The sequence below is a fragment of the Salmo trutta genome, chromosome 35 (assembly GCF_901001165.1).
Source record: "Salmo trutta chromosome 35, fSalTru1.1, whole genome shotgun sequence".
Taxonomy (NCBI): Eukaryota; Metazoa; Chordata; class Actinopteri; order Salmoniformes; family Salmonidae; genus Salmo; species Salmo trutta.
This window is the reverse complement of record NC_042991.1, coordinates 25,537,118-25,550,158: the sequence shown is the minus strand read 5'-3', so window position 1 is coordinate 25,550,158 and position 13,041 is coordinate 25,537,118. Positions and strand designations below refer to the sequence as shown.

General features: G+C 43.3%; 1 long non-coding RNA gene across 1 annotated transcript in view; it reads right to left on the bottom strand.

Annotated features, from left to right (window-relative positions):
- LOC115174927 (uncharacterized) overlaps positions 1-12,672 on the bottom strand; it is a 96,687-nt gene extending 84,015 nt beyond the window's left edge. Inside the window, exons 1-2 of the long non-coding RNA XR_003871886.1 lie at positions 12,583-12,672; positions 12,331-12,484 (exon numbers count right to left, since the gene is read on the bottom strand). This is a non-coding gene — a long non-coding RNA (uncharacterized LOC115174927). The remainder of the gene's footprint in view (positions 1-12,330; positions 12,485-12,582) is intronic.
- Between the last annotated feature and the right edge of the window lie 369 nt (positions 12,673-13,041).

Here is a 13,041-nt window from a genome sequence, read left to right as displayed (position 1 = left end):
AAGGTTTGCTGATACTGATCACACTGCTTTAATGATCAAATTAAACAGTGTATTGAACTAATTGGTGGCAGTGTTGAGGTGTGGAAAGGCATGGAAAGATTACCAATCACTTCATTAAATCTGGGTACATTACATTCAGCCACAGATTCGATACGTATCTATAGTAGACACATGGGCTCCGATATGATACAGGAACTATATGTTCTCATTTGAAACGATTCGGTTTGAGACTAGGCATCTACCACCCCACTACCACTATCTGATTAGGGTCATAAAAGAGACTAGACATCTACCACCTATAAGATTAGGGGGGGGACAATTTAGCTTGTGTTTTTTGTCCCCCCCCACTTTGGTTCTGAAATCACCATCACCCACTAATTAACTTGTCATTTTTGTGTTTGAGCTAGTAATGCATCAATATTTACCATTTACAAATTAGCTATGACATAGCCAATGAATATATAGCACAACTTTAGATTTCTCCCCCAATCTCAATATCGAAAGGTTTTGACCATTTGGACATTTTTAAATGGAGCGATCTTTTCTTCTCCTCTCGCGTCGGCAATGCAGTGCGCCTCGTAACAGTGATTGCTGTCCTCATTATGAAATTATCAACTTTACCCTGCATATCTAACCATTACCATATACACTGAGTGTTTAACGCAAAACTACCAAAACTATTGCTGATGGTGAACCTGATCAAAATAAAAATCTATTGTAAGCCCCGTTCAGCAGGTATACAGCAGGTATACAGCAGGTATACAGCAGGTATACAGCAGGTATACAGCTAGTATACAGCAGGTATACAGCAGGTATACAGCAGGTATACAGCAGGTATACAGCAGGTATACAGCAGGTATACAGCAGGTATACAGCAGGTATAGCCAGATGAGAGTTGTCTCCGGTAGCTCACTTTTATTCCGGTAAAACACAACAACGCACAGATAACAATAAGCTAGAAAATTACATAGGCTTTATTAGTTGAGTGACAACCTAATATCGCGCAAGCCATTTTAGCATTTGAATGCTGAAGGTGCCGTACGCAAAGCTGGGCAGTTTGACTAGGCTACTGATATTGCCTGGGTTGTTCGGCATGCAAAATGACTTGCAGATCAATGACTGTCAACACAGTTACATGCAGATCGACACTGAAGGAGAGGACGCTTCAGTTGTCATAAAATATTAGGCATTTTCAGAAGGTAGAATGTAATATGAGCAAGAAAAACAGAATTGTGAACCAGCGATTCATAATGTTTGAATACCTTTTCTGACCAACGCATGCTACATTTGGATCGGTTTGTGGTCCGCGTATTGATGCACCTGTATCTTTTAAACATTTGAATAGGGGACCGATGCGTATCGGTGAATCGTTACATTCCTAGAGAGAACCAATCAAAACCGTTGCCCAATATCTGAGTGAATATTGCATTAACAAACTGCCTCCTTCCCAGACCAGTGTGTCACGGCTCTCTGTGCGCTGAGTCACTTAGGTCCCGTCAGCCAGGCTAATTCAGGAGGACTTCTCAACTAAAAAGGGCATCTCCGTAGAACAACATTTCCTCAATAAATTCAATAGTCCAAGAGCTGTTATGAGTAATCTGAACTTTGGCCCTTTTTGGAAAAAAATGACAGTCTAGAATTTACACATAAGAACCTCGAACTCCAACCACATACCAGACAATGGTTTCCCGCTTTGGGCAAATCAATTTCAGACAAATCCAATCAAACAGGCTATAATATTGTTGAATACCTGCTAAGTAAATGAAGTAAGATGGTGGCTAACAAAGTTCAATGACAACTGCACCAATTTGTGTGCGCAAGTGTGTATGCATATGTGGGTGGGGGTTATTAGGGGCCTCAGCACACAGCTCAATTAAAACCAGTGAGTGACCACATCTAGCTGGTGTGAAAGAGCATTCAGTGTCACTCTTCATTAAGTCCAGATCTTTTCCTCATCTACCGTCAGCCATTTGAAATGACCAGAGGGCTCTCCATCGCCTCCAACTGAACCCTCTCTCATACTCCAGTCTGCTAATGGGCCCTTAACTTAGACCAGAGCCAAGGCAAATCTAATCTAAAACCTCATCTTCCACTCAGCAAATGCTTTTTTGCCTCCTAGGAGTCCATTTTCCAGTCCCATCCACTTCACTGCAAAATGCTCAAATAAAACAGAGTGACTCGATAAGTCCTTTGTATTCTAACAAAACACAGGCTATTGCGGTTAATGCAAAACTATTTCCCAAACAAAATAAAATAGATAGTCCAATATACTCCCATTTAAAGGGAAAATTGCACATTAAATGAGCAGAGCTGGAAACATGAGGGAGTCGGGACACAATCCAGCCGCACAGCAATAGACAAAAGCCATCACACAGCTTTGGCCTCTCATTGAAATATCATTGAAGGAATTTCCGGCAAACATGCCATGAAGTGGAGAGCTGCGCCTCTGTGAATGAATAAACCAGATTCCAATTCCCCCCCCGTTTCATGTTGGCTCAAACAGAGATATGGCTGTATGCAGAGGCTCTGGAGCAGATGGCCTCAGCAGCTGAACCAAGACAGTGAGTGAGGCAGGCATAATTCCAATCAAATGTTATTAATCACATGCGCCGAATACAACAGGTGTAGACCTTACAGTGAAATGCTTACTTACAAGCCCTAAACCAACAATTCAGTTAAGAAAAATAAAGTGTAAAAATAAAAAAATGTAAGTAACAAATAATTAAAGAGCAGCAGTAATATAACACTAGCGAGGCTATATACAGGGGGTACCGGTACAGAGTCATGTGCAGGGGGGCACCAGTTAGTTGAGGTAATATGTACATGTTGGAAGAGTTAAAGTGACTATTCATAGATAATAAACAGAGTAGCAGCAGTGTAAAAGCAGGGGGGGGGGGAAGGAGGGGCAATGCAAATTGTCTGGGTAGCTCTTTGATTAGCTGTTCAGGAGTCTTATGGCTTGGGGGGTAGAAGCTGTTAAGAAGCCATTTGGACCTAGACTTGGCGCTCCAGTGCCGCTTGCCGTGCGGTAACAGAGAGAACAGTCTATGACTAGGGTGGCTGGTGTCTTTGATCATTTTTAGGGCCTTCCTCTGACACCGCCTGGTTGAGGTCCTGGATGGCAGGAAGCTTGGCCCCAGTGATGTACTGGGCCGTGATCACTACCCTCTGTAGTGCCTTGCGGTCGGAGGCCGAGCAGTTGCCATACCAGGCAGTGATGCAACCAGTCAGGATGCTCTCGATGGTGCAGCTGTAGAACCTTTTCAGGATCTGAGGACCCATGCCAAATCTTTTCAGCCTCCTGAGGCAGAATAGGCTTTGTTGTGCCATTTTCACAACTGACTTGGTATGTTTGGACCATGATAGTCCGTTGGTGAAGTGTACACCAAGGAACTTGAAGCTCTCAACCTGCTCCACTACAGCCCAGTCGATGAGAAGGGGGGCGTGCTTGGTCCTCCTTTTCCTGTAGTCCACAATCATCTCCTTTGTCAAGACCACATTGAGGGAGAGGTTGTTATCCTGGCACCACACGGGCAGGTCTTTGACCTCTTCCATATAGGCTGTCTCATCGTTGTTGGTGATCAGGCCTACCACTGTTGTCATCGGCAAAATTAATGATGGTGTTGGAGTCGTGCCTGGTCATGCAGGCATGAGTGAACAGGGAGTACAGGAGGGGACTGAGCATGCACCCGAGGGGCCCCCGTGTTGAAGATCAGTGTGTCGGATGTGTTGTTACCTACACTTACCACTTGGGGGCGGCCCATCAGGAAGTCCAGGATCCAATTGCAGAGGGAGGTGTTTTGTTCCAGGGTCCTTAGCTTAGTGATGAGCTTTGAGGGCACTATGGTGTTGAACATTGAGCTGTAGTCAATGAATAGCATTCTCACATAAGTGTTCCTTTTGTCCAGGTGGGAATGGGCAGTGTGGAGTGCATTAGAGATTGCGTCATCTGTGAATCTGTTGGGGCGGTATGGAAATTGGAGTGGGTCTAGGGTTTCTGGGATAATGGTGTTGATGTGAGCCATGACCAGCCTTTCAAAGCACTTAACGGCTACAGACGTGAGTGCTACGGGTCAGTATTCATTTAGGCAGGTCACCTTAGTGTTTTTGGGCACAGGTTGAAAATGTCAGTGAAGACACTTGCCAGTTGGTCAGCGCATGCTAGGAGTACACGTCCTGGTAATCTGTCTGGCCCTGCGGCCTTGTGAATGTTGACCTGTTTAAAGGTCTTACTCACATTGGCTACAGAAAGCGTGATCACAGAGTCGTCCGGAACAACTAATGCTCTCATGCATGTTTCAGTGTTGATTGCCTCGAAGCGAGCATAGAAGAAATTTAGCTCGTCTGGTAGGTTTGTGTCACTGGGCAGCTCGCGGCTGTGCTTCCCTTTGTAGTCTGTAGTAGTTTGCAAGCCCTGCCACATCCGACGAGCGTCAGAGCCGGTGGAGTACGATTCAATCTTAGTCCTGTATTGACCCTTTGCTTGTTTGATGGTTCATTGGAGGTCATAGCGGGATTTCTTATAAGCTTCCGGGTTAGAGTCCCGTTCCTTGAAAGCAGCAGCTCTACCCTTTAGCTCAGTGCGAATGTTGCCTGTAATCAATGGCTTCTGGTTGGGGTATGTACGTACGGTCACTCTGGGGACGACCTCATCGATGCACTTATTGACAAAGCCAGTGACTGATGTGGTGTACTCCTCAATGCCATCGGAAGAATCCCGTATTCCAGTCTGTGGGAGCAAAACAGTCCTGTAGCTTAGCATCCGCTTCATCTGACCACTTTTTTATTGAACAAGTCACTGGAGCTTCCTGCTTTGCTTTTTGCTTGTAAGCAGGAATCAGGAGGATATAATTATGGTCAGAGTCGCCAAATGGAGGGCAAGGGAGAGCTTTGTACACAGATCTGTGTGTGGAGTAAAGGTGGTGTAAGAGTTTTTTCCCCCTCTGGTTGCACATTTAACATGCTGGTAGAAAGGAGGTAAAACAGATTAAAGTTTCCCTGCATTAAAGTCCCCGGCCATTAGGAGCACCGCCTCTGGATGAGTGTTTTCCTGTTTGCTTATGGCCATATACAGCTCATTGAGTGTGGTCTTAGTGCCAGCATCAGTTTGTGGTGGTAAATAGGCAGCTACGAAGAATATACATGAAAACTCTCTTAGTAAATAGTGTGGTCTACAGCTTATCATGAGATACTCTACCTCAGACGAGCAAAACCCCAAGACTTCATTAGATTTCGTGCACCAGCTGTTGTTTACAAATATAGATAGACATCGACATCCCTCTAACAAGAGACTGGGCGATCTATGATCTGTCATAAAGGCCTCAGATAGTACTGGTTGGAAGTCGAAACAGGGTTTACCAGGGGAGGTAACCCAGTCATTCACGGCTAACATTTCATACAGGACAAAAACAGGCTTCAGCACAAAGAGAACAGTGATAGTAGCTGGGAGTGGGGCTGTTCCCTGCTCCTGCCATGACCAGCCAAGACAAATGAACAGTGGTGGGAGAAATGTGAAGACTGACAGAACTGCTAGAAACCTTCACTCTCCTCTATTCTGTTATCAGGCATTTAATGTGAACATACAGAGCTAGTTTCTCACTGATCCAGCGCGGTGCATATCTAGTTAATTGCACCCTACCCTTCAGCGGAGACATTACAGGGCAGAGGTTGCAGGGCCTTGAATGGGAGGTTTAATAGCTTTTGGAGAATAAAAACACTTGTCCTTGGCCTTTTCAGAAAACGGTAGTACATGAGCAGCATTCTAACAAACACAAATATAGATGTGGCTGCTCAATATTACTAGATTTACTAGTATAATCTGATAAGAAATATGACTAGATTTACTAGTATAATCTGATAAGAATCTAGTCATTATTTGATTTTCTAGAGAAATCTAGTTATCAATCTGTTCATTTATAGAACTAGTAGTAAAAAGTTTTTTTTAGATATTATACTTGTGATCTGTGAATAACCAATCAGATTGAGTGAACTTTACAGGAATACACTCCCAAAGAAACATCTGCCATTTCCACAGTTTCTTTTTGTTGATTATTTAGAGTACCATAAATATTCTTACTGATTAAAGGGATTGATTTTCAAATCAAAGCTTTGATAATTCCACTTTTTCTTTTAATGGTGATAAGAGGCATCTACAAAGCCTTTTGGTACGAAGGCAGTCAAACTACAGTAACTAAAAGCACAACAAGCAATGGAAACTGGAATTAGTAGAACAGCGTAGGAAGCAAATACAATAGTAGCCTAGTGGTTAGAGCATTGGACTAGTAACCGAAAGGTTGCAAGATCGAATCCCCAAGATCGAATCCCCGAGCTGACAAGGTAAATATCTGTCATTCTGCCCCTGAACAAGGCAGTTAACCCAGTGTTCCTAGGACGTCATTGAAAATAAGAACTTGTTCTTAACTTGCCTAGTTAAATAAAAGGTAAAAAAAAAAAAAAATGTACCCATCATCACTTTATGAAAGTGGATTAATACTTCAAAATTAATAATACAGATTTGTTTCAAAGTGAGAAAAAAAAATCGGAGACTAAAATGTCATCAGAAGTTTATCTATCCTGTTGTTTCGATTAGACCTTAGATGAGTCACTAAGTCACGAATTAGGCTCTGCAGATTTTGCTGTGAGGAAGCAGAGTCATTAGATAATTTATTTTGGTATTGTCCATATGTAGCTCGTTTTTGGTCACAGGTCCAGGAATGGCTGAAGAATTGCAACATTTGCCTAGAACTAACGCTGCCGATAGCAATACTGGGTGATTTGAAAAACCATAGTCAATCAATTAATAATATAATAATTATTTTAGCAAAAATGTTTATTTTTAATTTACAATCCGTAGAAGCTATGAGAATAGCAGCTGCGGTCATCCCCCTCTTCCAAGGGGGGGATACTCTTGACCCAAACTGCTACAGACCTATATCTATCCTACACTGCCTTTCGAAGGTCTTCGAAAGCCAAGTTAACAAACAGATCACCGACCATTTCGAATCCCACTGTACCTTCTCCGCTACGCAATCTGGTTTCAGAGCTGGTCATGGGTGCACCTCAGCCACGCTCAAGGTCCTAAACGATATCTTAATCACCATCGATAAGAAACAGTACTTTGCAGCCCTATTCATTGACCTGGCGAAGGCTTTCGACTCTGTCAATCACCACATCCTCATCGGCAGACTCAACAGCCTTGGTTTCTCAAATGATTGCCTCGACTGGTTCACCAACTACTTCTCCGACAGAGTTCAATGTGTCAAATCTGAGGGCCTGTTGTCCGGGCCTCTGGCAGTCTCTATGGGGGTGCCACAGGGTTTAATTCTTGGGCCGACTCTCTTCTCTGTATATATCAATGATGTCGCTCTTGCTGCTGGTGAGTCTCTGATCCACCTCTACACAGACGACACCATTCTGTATACTTCTGGCCCATCTTTGGACACTGTTAACAACCCTCCAGACGAGCTTCAATGCCATACAACTCTCCTTCCGTGGCCTACAACTGCTCTTAAATACAAGTAAAACTAAATGCATGCTCTTCAACCGATCGCTGCCTGCACCTGCCCGCCCGTCCAGCATCACTACTCTGGACAGTTCTGACTTAGAATATGTAGACAACTACAAATAACTAGGTGTCTGGTTAGACTAAACTCTCCTTCCAGACTCACATAAAACATCTCCAATCCAAAGTTAAATCTAGAATTGGCTTCCTATTTCGCAACAAAGCATCCTTCACTCATGCTGCCAAACATACCCTCGTAAAAGGGTATGATCTTACCGATCCTCGACTTTGGCGATGCCATTTACAAAATAGCCTCCAACACCCTACTCAACAAATTGGATGCAGTCTATCACATTGCCATCCGTTTTGTCACCAAAGCCCCATATACTACCCACCACTGCGACCTGTACGCTCTCGTTGGCTGGCCCTCGCTTCATACTCGTCGCCAAACCCACTGGCTCCAGGTCATCTACAAGACCCTGCTAGGTAAAGTCCCGCCTTATCTCTGCTCGCTGGTCACCATAGCTGCACCCACCCGTAGCACGCGTTCCAGCAGGTATATCTCACTTGTCACTCCCAAAGCCAATTCCTCCTTTGGCCGCCTCTCCTTCCAGTTCTCTGCTGCCAATGACTGGAACAAACTACAAAAATCTCTGAAACTGGAAACACTCATCTCCCTCACTAGCTTTAACCTCTCTGGGCTAACCAGAGGCTTTAACCTCTCTCTACTCAACAGCCAGTTGAATCCCGTGGCGCGTTATTCAAATACCTTAGAAATGCTATTACTTCAATTTCTCAAACATATGACTATTTTACAGCATTTTAAAGACAAGACTCTCGTTAATCTAACCACACTGTCCGATTTCAAAAAGGCTTTACAATGAAAACAAAACATTAGATTATGTCAGCAGAGTACCCAGCCAGAAATAATCAGACACCCATTTTTCAAGCTAGCATATAATGTCACATAAACCCAAACCACAGCTAAATGCAGCACTAACCTTTGATGATCTTCATCAGATGACAATCTTAGGACATTATGTTATACAATACATGCGTGTCTGTTCAATCAAGTTCATATTTATATAAAAAAAACAGCTTTTTACATTAGCAGGTGACTAGCATGTGACTAGCATTCCCACCGAACACTTCCGGTGAATTTACTAAATTACTCACGATAAACGTTCACAAAAAACATAACAATTATTTTAAGAATTATAGATACAGAACTCCTCTATGCACTCGATATGTCCGATTTTAAAATAGCTTTTCGGTGAAAACACATTTTGCAATATTCTAAGTAGATAGCCCGGCATCACAGGGCTAGCTATTTAGACACCCAGCAAGTTTAGCATTCACCAAAGTCAGATTTACTATAAGAAAAATGTTATTACCTTTGCTGTCTTCGTCAGAATGCACTCCCAGGACTTCTACTTCAATAACAAATGTTGGTTTGGTCTCAAATAATCCATTGTTATATCCAAATAGCGGCGTTTTGTTCGTGCGTTCAAGACACTATCCGAAAGGGTAAATAAGGGTTACGAGCACGACGCATTTCGTGACAAAAAATGTCTAAATATTCCATTACCGTACTTCGAAGCATGTCAACCGCTGTTTAAAATCAATTTTTATACCATTTTTCTCGTAAAAAAGCGATAATATTCCGACTGGGAAATCGTTTTTTATTACAAAGAGAGTGAAAGTAAAAGCATGCTAAACCCTCATGCACGAGCCTCAGTCTGATGGCCCTCTGATAGAGCACTTGCCAAACGCGCTAGTGTGTTTCAGCCTGGGCCTTGAATTACGTCATTCAGCTTTTTCCCGGGTTCTGAGAGCCTATGGGAGCCGTAGGAAGTGTCACGTTACAGCAAAGATCCTAAATGTTCAATAAACAGAGGCAAGAAGGCCAAGGAATGGTCAGAGAGGGCACTTCCTGTTTGGAATCTTCTCAGGTTTTTGCCTGCCATGAGTTCTGTTATACTCACAGACACCATTCAAACAGTTTTAGAAACTTTAGGGTGTTTTCTATCCAAAGCTAATAATTATATGCATATTCTAGTTTCTGGGCAGGAGTAGTAACCAGATTAAATCGGGTACGTTTTTTATCCAGCCGTGCAAATACTGCCCCCTATCCCCAACAGGTTAAGCACCAGCTGTCAGAGCAGCTCACAGATCACTGCACCTGTACATAGCCCATCTATAAATAGCCCAAACAACTACGTCTTCCCCTACTGTATTTATTTATTTTGCTCCTTTGCACCCCAGTATTTCTACTTTGCACACACATCTACTGTCAAATCTACCATTCCAGTGTCTTAATTGCTATATTGTATTTACATCGCCACGATGGCCTATTTATTGCCTTTACCTCCCTTATCTCACCTCATTTGCTCACATTGTATATAGACTTATTTTTCTACTGTATTATTGACTGTATGTTTGTTTTACTCCATGTGTAACTCTGTTGTTATATGTGTCGAACTGCTTTGCTTTATCTTGGCCAGGTCGCAGTTGTAAATGAGAACTTATTCTCAACTTGCCTACCTGGTTAAATAAAGGTGAAATAAAAAAATATACACTGCTCAATAAAATAAAGGGAACACTTAAACAACACAATGTAACTCCAAGTCAATCACACTTCTGTGAAATCAAACTGTCCACTTAGGAAGCAACACTGATTGACAATAAAATTTCACATGCTGTTGTGCAAATGGAATAGACAACAGGTGGAAATTATAGGCAATTAGCAAGACACCCCCAATAAAGGAGTGGTTCAGCAGGTGGTGACCACAGACCACTTCTCAGTTCCTATGCTTCCTGGCTGATGTTTTGGTCACTTTTGAATGCTGGCGGTGCTTTCACTCTAGTGGTAGCATGAGACGGAGTCTACAACCCACACAAGTGGCTCAGGTAGTGCAGCTCATCCAGGATGGCACATCAATGCGAGCTGTGGCAAGAAGGTTTGCTGTGTCTGCCAGCGTAGTGTCCAGAGCATGGAGGCGCTACCAGGAGACAGGCCAGTACATCAGGAGACGTGGAGGAGGCCGTAGGAGGGCAACAACCCAGCAGCAGGACCGCTACCTCCGCCTTTGTGCAAGGAGGAGCAGGAGGAGCACTGCCAGAGCCCTGCAAATTGACCTCCAGCAGGCCACAAATGTGCATGTGTCTGCTCAAACGGTCAGAAACAGACTCCATGAGGGTGGTATGAGGGCTCGACGTCCACAGGTGGGGGTTGTGCTTACAGCCCAACACCTTGCAGGACATTTGGCGTTTGCCAGAGAACACCAAGATTGGCAAATTCGCCACTGGGGCCCTGTGCTCTTCACAGATGAAAGCAGGTTCACACTGAGCACATGTGACAGACGTGACAGAGTCTGGAGACGCCGTGGAGAACGTTCTGCTGCCTGCAACATCCTCCAGCATGACCGGTTTGGCGGTGGGTCAGTCATGGTGTGGGGTGGCATTTCTTTGGGGGGCCGCACAGCCCTCCATGTGCTCGCCAGAGGTAGCCCGACTGCCATTAGGTACCGAGATGAGATCCTCAGACCCCTTGTGAGACCATATGCTGGTGCGGTTGGCCCTGGGTTCCTCCTAATGCAAGACAATGCTAGACCTCATGTGGCTGGAGTGTGTCAGCAGTTCCTGCAAGAGGAAGGCATTGATGCTATGGATTGGCCCGCCCGTTCCCCAGACCTGAATCCAATTGAGCACATCTGGGACATCATGTCTCGCTCCATCCACCAAGGCCACGTTGCACCACAGACTGTCCAGGAGTTGGCGGATGCTTTAGTCCAGGTCTGGGAGTAGATCCCTCAGGAGACCATCCGCCACCTTATCAGGAGCATGCCCAGGCGTTGTAGGGAGGTCATACAGGCACGTGAAGGCCACACACACTACTGAGCCTCATTTTGACTTGTTTTAAGGACATTACATCAAAGTTGGATCAGCCTGTAGTTTGGTTTTCCACTTTAATTTTGAGTGTGACTCCAAATCCAGACCTCCATGGGTTGATAAATTGGATTTCCATTGATTATTTGTGTGTGATTTTGTTGTCAGCACATTCAACTATGTAAAGAAAAAAGTATTTAATAAGATTATTTCATTCATTCAGATCTAGGATGTGTTATTTTAGTGTTCCCTTTATTTTTTTGAGCAGTGTATAAAAAGCATCACAGCACAGTTGAAAAATATATGGCAAATAGAAATCCAAAATGGATGGTGTTAAGAGATAGATGGGAGGGGTTGAACGGAGCTGAAGGGTGGGACTAATAACAAGATAACCAATGTAAAACATATGGGGCCTGTAAAATGTATATAGGTTCAGAACTTTTGAAATAGCAAAGTTACAAATATAAATCAAACTGGATGGACATCAGAAATAGAGGAAGGACTAAAAACAAACAAAATATAACTATTGTAAAATAGATTGTGTCTGTAAAATGTGTATAATATGTATAAACTGAAGGTAGAAGCCTAAGTGTTATTGTTTATTAGTTTACTGCAATTGGGGGAAGGGTGGTAGGGTTTGCGGGGAATAATAAAGGTAAATTCAAAAAAAAAGTATGTTTGTCTATATAGGTATGTGTATATGTATGTATGCATATGTGTATGGATGTATATATTTACCCCCCAAAATATATGGGGGATTGGAAATGCAGACAATTACATTGATGGAAGCAACAATCTTTCCACAACATTAAGCTGACCCACCCCTTAAAAAAAATGTGAACAAAAAAAAAAATCACAAATTAGGAACTTGTAGCATGTCATACCACCACCACCTCAGACTTGGGATGAGCTGGCACAGTGTGTGTGTGTGTGTGTGTTACCTTTCGTGCTGCGTGGATGTCGAAGAATGGCTTGTTCCTGACACTAAAGGGCTCCTTGGTCTTGTCGATCTGTCCCGTCTTCATCTTCTCCACCCTAGGGGAGATCTCTTTCTCTTTTCACAATAGCCAAATACTGAAATCACACTGGCCTACCCTGAAAGACAAACAGACAAACAAATTAATAATAATCTTGGAATGTAAGGCTTTGTGTTGCCATAATTTGAGAAGGAACGGATGCAAAACCTGACTTACTAATGAAATGTCAAATCAAAGTAGGGCTAATATCTCCCCACAGTTCAATGGTACAGTGAATACCAATGCATTTGGATATTTTCAAATGAAATCCAATCTTTCTTATCTTCCGCTTGATAGATTGTCTAGATATGACAAGGAGATGAGCTGCCAATCCAGTGCCATGGCAACTGTGAACAGGTCTGAATAATCATGAACTGATGAACTGAATAGAGAGAGAGAGAGAGAGAGAGAGAGAGAGAGAGAGAGAGAGAGAGAGAGAAGAGGGACAGAAAAAGAGAAAAGACAGCGAGAGAGATAGAGATATTGTTGAGTTCTCTTGGGGTAGCTAGACCCAGAGTCATCTTATCTATAAGGCAGCTAGAAGCCACAGGCAATGAGCGTCTATTCAATAAACATTTTAGTGAGGTCACCATGCCAACGGGTCTCGTCTAATGTCCTCCACTCCTGTTTTTCACA